Source organism: Chenopodium quinoa, unplaced genomic scaffold (assembly GCF_001683475.1).
Source record: "Chenopodium quinoa cultivar QQ74 unplaced genomic scaffold, ASM168347v1, whole genome shotgun sequence".
NCBI lineage: Eukaryota > Viridiplantae > Streptophyta > Magnoliopsida > Caryophyllales > Amaranthaceae > Chenopodium > Chenopodium quinoa.
In genome coordinates, this window is record NW_018742738.1 from 7,700,496 (window position 1) to 7,708,736 (window position 8,241).

Below are 8,241 nucleotides of genomic sequence, written 5' to 3' on the forward strand. Positions count from 1 at the left end.
GTCATTCAATGAATCGCTCAAGACGTGGTGGTTCGCGGTAGAATTCCCAAGGCGTGGAAGATTGTCGTCTAGTAGACCACTCGAGGTGTGGTGGTTCATGATAGAATTCCCAAGATGAGGAAGGACATCACAGCAAAGCGGGAGATGACTATAAGCGGAGTTATCTTTGATCATGTTCCCTAGGATGTGAAAGATGGTCACAAAGCGGCAGAAAGAGTGCTACAAGCAAAGCAATCTTCAATGGTGTTCCCTAAGATGTGGAAGGTTGTCACAGCTAAAATTGAAGACAGCTGCAAGCAGAGCAGTCTTCAGGCGATGTCCCCTAGCTTGTGGAGGTCGTCACAACAAAAACGGTTACCCTAGAGACGTGTGTTCAACGGTGCAAGATACGTGTTTATAACTCTTTTGTCTGTTTAAAAAATGCTAGTTTGCAAGTATCGGCATTAAAAGAATGATTTAGGATCGCAGAACGTTCTAAATCATTCTCCGTCCCTATTGATACTTTGACTTTCGTTTTCGAAACATGCGTTTCTCCAAACTCGGTCAAAGTGGGGGTTTCTGTAGACACCTAATCGTGTCTCCCCAAAAACCAAACCTAGTGATGAATACCTTTCACGTCATTGATCATCAAATAAGGAAAGTGTGAAAAGTCTTGTGAAGCGGTTGTTTTAATAAAAATATCTTCTTTCTGTTTTAAAAAATGTACTCTATTTATGAAAACATCTTGTCCAATTTATTTTGGTCCATGATAAGGGTTAAATAATAGTGTAGTTGGATTGGGCTCGCAAAGATCTTTCCAACAATATATTATAAGCCCAATTTCGATGAATAATGAGGAAGTTATGGCCAAAATACTAAATTGGGCCTAAATGGTTTTATATGGCCCAATGATCAAGTGGAGGGCCCATTAATTAATATTCCTTAAGTTATTAGGATTGATTTTTAATCTTCTAGAGTAGACTAGAAGTTTATTTTAAATTCTAATGGGATTAGGATTAATAATTATGTTATGTATAAATAAAGAATTCTATTTGGATTAAAAAAAAAAGTGTTTTAAAGAGATTAAATATGATTTTCAAAGATAATTAAGGGCGTTGATAAATCAAATTTAATTAGATTAAGGATTCCGTACGAATTTAAAAAAAAAACGTGAACCATCGCGAAGCGACATAACTAGCGCGCCACGACAAAGTTATAGCACAACGACAAGGTTGTAGTGCCGCGACAGAGGTAATTTTATTCCAGATTGGATTCGGTCTTTTCCTGATCGTTTCCGGGCTATTTTTCTTATAAATAGGGTCGTATTTCCCCGTTTGTATTTATTCACAATCATCAACAATTCTATTCACTTCTCTCTTTCAAGCTAATAGCTTTTCTTTCTCCTTCTTTTTAAGCTTTCCCTTTTCAAAATACAATTCCGCATTCACGAGTTCTAAACACACCTAGCCAAGCTCGAAGTTGTCTTCTCCCTAGACGTGAAAGGTTAATACTTTATTAGGGTTTAGTCCCAAATCCCTATTTCAATTATTAATTAATTGTTTAATTAAATATTTTCCTTGAAGTTACTAACGTGTGTATTGTTTTGGATAGAAAGAGATACGAGGTAACAAAGTAAGTTGTTTTATTGCTCTATTTCTGTATAAAGCATGCTTATATTATTTTAATTCCTAGTATCATGTTAGGATATTATTTAATGCTTTCTAGTATCATGATTAGGTTACTTCCTATTTTCTTCTATCATGTTAGTATCATGTTAGGGTTAAAGATCCGATCTTTAATATTTAGTGGCATGCTAGGATTCGTTATTAATCTTGTTAGTATCATGCCTAGGATCCTACTAATATTGTTATGCTTTCATGAGATTGAGATTATTATGATGATTGTTGTACCAATTATTATTATTATGTTGCTTGATATATTATTATTGTTATTGCTTGATCACGCCCTCTCTTGTAGAATTAAAGAGAATTTGTACTTGTAATCACGCTTAATAAGATAATTAATAATCTTGTTTAGGCTAATCTGAATTTTATTCAAGTGATCGCCAATAATAGGTTTTCTTGTGCATTAATATTTAATCAACATAGATTAAACAAGTTTAGGATTAATATATTGGTTGTATGTTAGTCAGCATGCGCACATGAATATGAGAAAAATAAAGTAGAGGCCTATTTTTAGGGCAGATTCAACCTCTTTTAGGTTGGATTTGTACCTCCATCCCCGAATATCCAGACATGGTTCTAGACCACTATGGAGTTAGCGATCTCATGGATCGTGAATGGGTGTAACCTTCACCTTGTGAACGGTTTACAAGTTCCTAAAACTTGTTGACAACTCTTTTGCTCTAGCTTTCTTCCCTTTGGACGCCACCATACTTGACAGGGTAAAGTCGTATCCCCTAATCAAAAGTATTGCCTAAGTCCTCTAACTAATGCAGATAGGGAAGTAGGGTCGAATCCACAGGGAAACAAGTCTTTCTACTCCTAATTAATTATTATAATCTAAATTATCAAAGCAACCAATATTGTTGTAAAAAGACTATACTACGAAGAATAAGATAGGAGGAAATAAAGTAGGGAGAAATTAAATATTAAAAGACCTAGGGCATAGGTTCACTAATAAACAATATTCCAGGGCAAATCATAATAAGCAATCATCAAGCATTGATTAATTAGATTATAAAGGGCTTTCGCTACGTATTATAATCACATAGTTAATTTACCGGTATTAAATCTCATCTGTCGAATCTCGACTTAACCATTTATAAATTAGTCCGCCTATTGAAACTAATCCTAAACATCAATTCTCATCTGTCGAATCTCGAATTAATATTGCGAAACTCATACAATTAAATCTGGCCAAACCTATTTGCATATCATTAAATCAATCAATAGGAAATTAACCAAGCATTGATAATTAACAATCACAAATTTATCCCTTCATAATATTTATTAGATCCCCATAAACCCTAGAAATAAAACTACTCAAGCATCATCATAACTAAACTAATCAAATAAATAAAGCAAGACATAATCAAAGAAGTAAATAAAATAACTGAAATTAAAAGAGAAGAAATTGTTACCAAAATAAATCTGGATTATTGAAAGTAATTAAGAACAAATTTGAGAGAGAATTTAAGAGAGAGAAAATATCCTAAGTAGAGAGAGAAAATCTAAAAGAGAAGGTAATCAGAATTTACGTACATAATTCGTACTTAAACACTCCTAAAACAAAAACTAAAACAAAACTAATCAGCTACTAAGAAAACACGCGCCCGATCGGGCGAAGGGTCGTCCGATCGGGCCCGCCTTTTTACAACGCCCCTTGCTGGTATGCTACGCCGATCGAGCCTACGCTCACCCGTTCGGGCGAGCTTCTTCCTCGAGGTTGCTTCTGCGCGCACCCGCGCGATCGGGCGGTATGCTTGCCCGATCGGGCCCGGCTTCTTCTTCAAGGCTTGGATTTCGATTGGGCTCGATTCCTCGGCCCAATCCGGATTTCCTCATCGGGTCTTGATTAATTGATCCAATATCCCCGGTATCACATACCGAGCCCTTAATCACCGGCTCTCACCGATCCTGGGCTTCAAGAATGGTCGTGTCCTTCTAGCTTCCGTAGTTGATCCATGAAAACCCGGGAAAATGCTCCAAAAGTGCAATTTCCTGTAAGACTCAACTAAAACTACGAAAACACTAGAAAACACAAATTAGTAATAAAAGTGGCCCTAAAGAGCCAAAAACACTACTAATTATGACCATGGGACGGGAGTAAAACACTATATAAATTGGACATATCAATACTAAAGTGTATGATCATAGTGGAGCTCAAGTGTCATATGCTTGAAATATTCCTTACAATCGCCCTTTAATTGGGCCACGTACGTGTCACTATGGGATTGGAACATGTGTTGGGGTTATTATTACCCTAAACATTAACCCCTCAGAGGGGGGTGACTCGTACTTTATGGGCCACCTTCTATGATCTTTCACTTGTCCGGATACGTCCAAGTACTTAGGCCCTTTAAGCATTCATTATTTTATAGTAAGCAGACGAATTTTTCCGTCTATCAAGGGGTTTTATTCCTTTTGGCTGAACATTTTGTTTAGTCCGCTCCTTAATTCCTCTAGGGGGCTTTTGAGTCTTGAAATAAGACGGACGGTTCATGCAGACTAGTATTATGATAGAACACCTGTCACATGAAATTTAGGGTTGGCAGTTTGCATTTTGCTGACTCGACCGTCTATTTTGACGCGCCTTTAGGGTGTTTGTATCCTTCTTCGTCAGAAATGATGGAGTCGATTTTTTAACCGTTCAAATTCTAGGTCAAACTTTTTCAAAAGTAACCATTCAAATAGAAGTTGTTTGAATTCATTTTGGCATTTGGAACTTTGAGAATTCTATAGAGAAGTCAAAGCTTTTTAGAAAGAGAAAGTGTTTTTCTTCGAATCCTCGAGAGCTCAACTGTGCGCTTGAGGTTTTTGGTCAACTTTTTCAATTTTCCAGTCAACCTTCATGAATTTTAAAGACTTTTCAAGTTATCTACACGGATAGAGGTAATCGCCTACTCTTTTTATTCTTCCCCTTTCTTTCACTTGATTTTATTTTTCATTTTCAAACTTGCTCTACTCTTGCCTTTGTCCTTTTCTCCTAATGAGGTCGATAGCTCGCCTAGGACTGAGGAGTCTACAATTGACGGGGACGAGTCGTCTCCTTTGTGGAGTGGGTCCATTTCTAGATCTTACTTACTCAACCCCACCTATTCTTCTTTGTCCCTACAGTTGAGAACGGCGCGCACAAGGCAGACGTATGACCGTTTCGCTGCTAGAAATCAAGAAATCAATCTAGAAAATCCTCAAGTTCTTTATGATTCAAATAACACGCACAGGGAGACTACAAACACAAATGCGAACACCACCATGGTTAGTGGTAAAAAATGTTTGGTGGTCTAAGTGACCGCCTCATTCGAAGAGCAAAAAAGAAGGCAAGGCGTCTCTTCTACTGGGAAGCGTATGGGAAAACTTCGGTACTACGTGTCCCACAATTTTCCAGCTCGGTCATGATACCGCTCGAGTTGCTAACTTCTGAAAGGAATCTCTTATTATCTCAAGCGGACGTCGGAGTGTCCGTCCGAAATTCTAAACAACCCCCCAACCCAAACTACTAGGTCGGCTAGGCCTAGAACATGCATTGCTATTGTTTAACCAGCCGACCTTCCCCTCGCAATGCTCCTCCTTCAAGAAACCGGGCGGACGCTAAGGGAGAGAAAGATAAGGGCAATCGGCCCTTAGCTTGATGCTTGAGGGCATCATAATTTCTGAAACTGGCCAGGGATCCAAGGGGAGAATCTCGGCCGACGTTGCGGAGTTGGACATAGTGATGTCCTCTAAATTTGGGGTTGGTCCTCATCCTTATCAAGGACAGGCAGAGAACCAAAGGTTGTGCAGGCGGTTGAAGAGCCTAATGTGGACAGTTACAAAGATCCATACGCCTGCACGGATGGAGAAACTGCCTTGGGCTTCTTACATGACAGGTTCAAGAAATTTAGGAGGTTCCGCCATTTAGGAGAAGGCTATGAAATCGTAGCATCGTCTCGTTCTCGCTTAGTAGTTGCCTTGGAGAATGAGCGGCTGCAAAGGAAGTTTTTCAGCGTTTATCGTGTTGCCTTGGAAGTGGGTCTTCGCTTCCCCCTTCATTCGTTTGTTCAGGAACTCTTGGACAAGTAATGTTAGGTTTCGATGAGTCCAACTCTCCGCGGAAGAAAACCCGAGCTAAGACCACCCTCACAACTAATATAATCACAAGACATAATTAACTTAAACAACAAAATTAAGGAAAGATTAATACCTTTGACGCGTGCTTCACTCACAACACGAGCTCTTACTTCGAAAAGATTTTAGTCTTGCTCGCTGATGAGTGTCATTTATGGCACTCATTTGGATCTTTTTTAGGGTGAATTTCATGTTATTCTATAGCTCTTTTACTTAGCTTTTCCTTGATTTTACTCTTTATTTCTTTTAGTTTCTTTATGCATTTCTTGGTTTATTTTGTTATTTTCTCTTTTATTTGCTTGTTTTCCTTTATTTTTCAGGTTAAGGTCGTTATCCTAGTTTCCCGAGGCCTCTTCCCAAGTTCGGCGTTGATTAGGATGTCTAGTGTTCTCCATTTGAAGCTCAAGCATGGAGAAGTGCAAGTTCCTAAGTCCTTGAGCTGTGCATTCAAGCCATGGGGGCATGATTTCTAGTCTTGAACCCGCAAACATGGAGTTTAGAAAATGCAAGGTCTCGTGTTTATCAAGAGCGTTAAGTGGAACGCACGAGGAGCATCAAAATGATACGGAAGAAGGTTGACCTGCTCCCAGGCATGGGCGCGCGCGACCATGGCGCGCCCGCACGGCCAGGTGGCGCGGGCGCGGGCGCACCTGTCTGGGTCCCTGTTCCGTACCCAGATTTGCGCGGCCGCGCTCTCCCTTATGGTTGGCCGCGCCTGTATGGGTTTATTTGGGGACGATCTAACTAACTTCTCTTAGTTTTACTATATATATATATTCTTTCTATTTTTAGAGGGAGAATCATTAGAGAAGAAATGAGGGAATTAATTTAGAAATTAGAATTAGAATTTTAAAGAGAGAAACTCTAGATTTTAGAGAGAGAAGTTCTTGATTGTTGATTGATGATTGAAGATTGTTAATTCTAGCATTTCCTCTATTGAATTGAAGCAAGTTTCTAAGGATTTCTTTTACTTTAATGCAATTTTTAGCTTATCATTTCAATTGCTTTGTTGATTGCTCAAATTTTAACTGAATTTGTGTTTGGATTGATTTTATTGATATGATGATGATGAAATTGTTGATTAGTTTAGTTTTGATCTTAATTTCAATGGATTGTGAGTAGTTCTCTTGCTAGGGGAATGGTGAAGCATGTGTGAGTGATGGATTGATTCTAATTGGGGGAAATTGATGGAGTTGATGTTGTGATTAAATTGGTTGATTGATTAAGTGCATGTGTGTGATTAATTAAAGAGTAGCTAACTTTGATTTGTTACACTATAATGCATTGTAAGCTTGCATTGATACGGAAAATTGATTTGTGGCTTGCTTTTGTCGATTGAGTAGGTTTGCAAGGTTCCTAGTTAGAGTCTCTCGTAGTTGGCGCTAGCTTGACCTCTAGGAGATTAGCTTACCTTACTCTCTTGATTTCTTAGTTGATTTTCCCTTGCAACATTTGACTTAGTCATCTCCAATCCCAATTAGCTACATCCATTCCGAGTACATGCGGATCCTAACCCTAGTGCTTGATAAATTTGATTTCATTTCGATTGTTTGATTGTTTTAAATACACACACCTCACTTTATTGCTTCGAAATAGCTTAGCTTTGACTTTAGCATTCATTTCCCATTCCTAATGGTTCGACCCTCGACTTACTCTATGCTTTGTATAGGGATGTGTTGAGAGATTATAAATTTTGTTTTGACCAAGGGTAGATTAGTTTTCAACGACCTAGTCTCGCCCTAGATCACTCGCACGAAGACCTCATACGGATGTCCACCCGTAACTCAACCTTGACAAAGGTCCAATGTATAGAGGTTAGCTAAGCCCGAACTAATGCTCGAGTAATTATATGTATTTATAGGTTTTCTCAATGGAGATGCCTTTTATAACACCCTACTCAAGTGAACAATCCCAAGGTATGCCTTGGCTATTTATAAGGAGTGCTTCCTTGTGAATTCCAATCATCTTTCAATGTGGGACTTTTTCACAAAAAGATCTCACATAGAAAGTATGTTGAATTCAATCCTCAGTTAAATAAACCAAGGAATAACAAAGTAATAACAAGTGTCACATGGTTAGGCGAAGACCACTTCCATGTGGCACCCAACCTTAAGCCTCAAGCTGGGTTTGGTTAGGCCGCCACTTTTTGGCCCGCGTCCATGACCCGTCACCCGGGTCCACGCCCGTTGCCACATCACATTGCCAACGTGGCGCGCTGCCATGTGGCATGCCGCCATTGGTGGCTGCCACGTGTGTTGCCACACGGCGTGCTGCCACGTGGCGCATTTCTATTTGGCGCACTTCTTTATCCTTTTGCGCGGCTAGGGTTTTTACTTGTTACTTGAAGCATTTTTCCGTCTTGCCAATTCCTAAATTTTTGATCGACTTTTAAGATTCGGTTCCGACGCTCTAGGCTCGGAATCCGACGTCTTTGTTCACAATACTCGAGCGACTCAGTAATTCCTTTCGAATT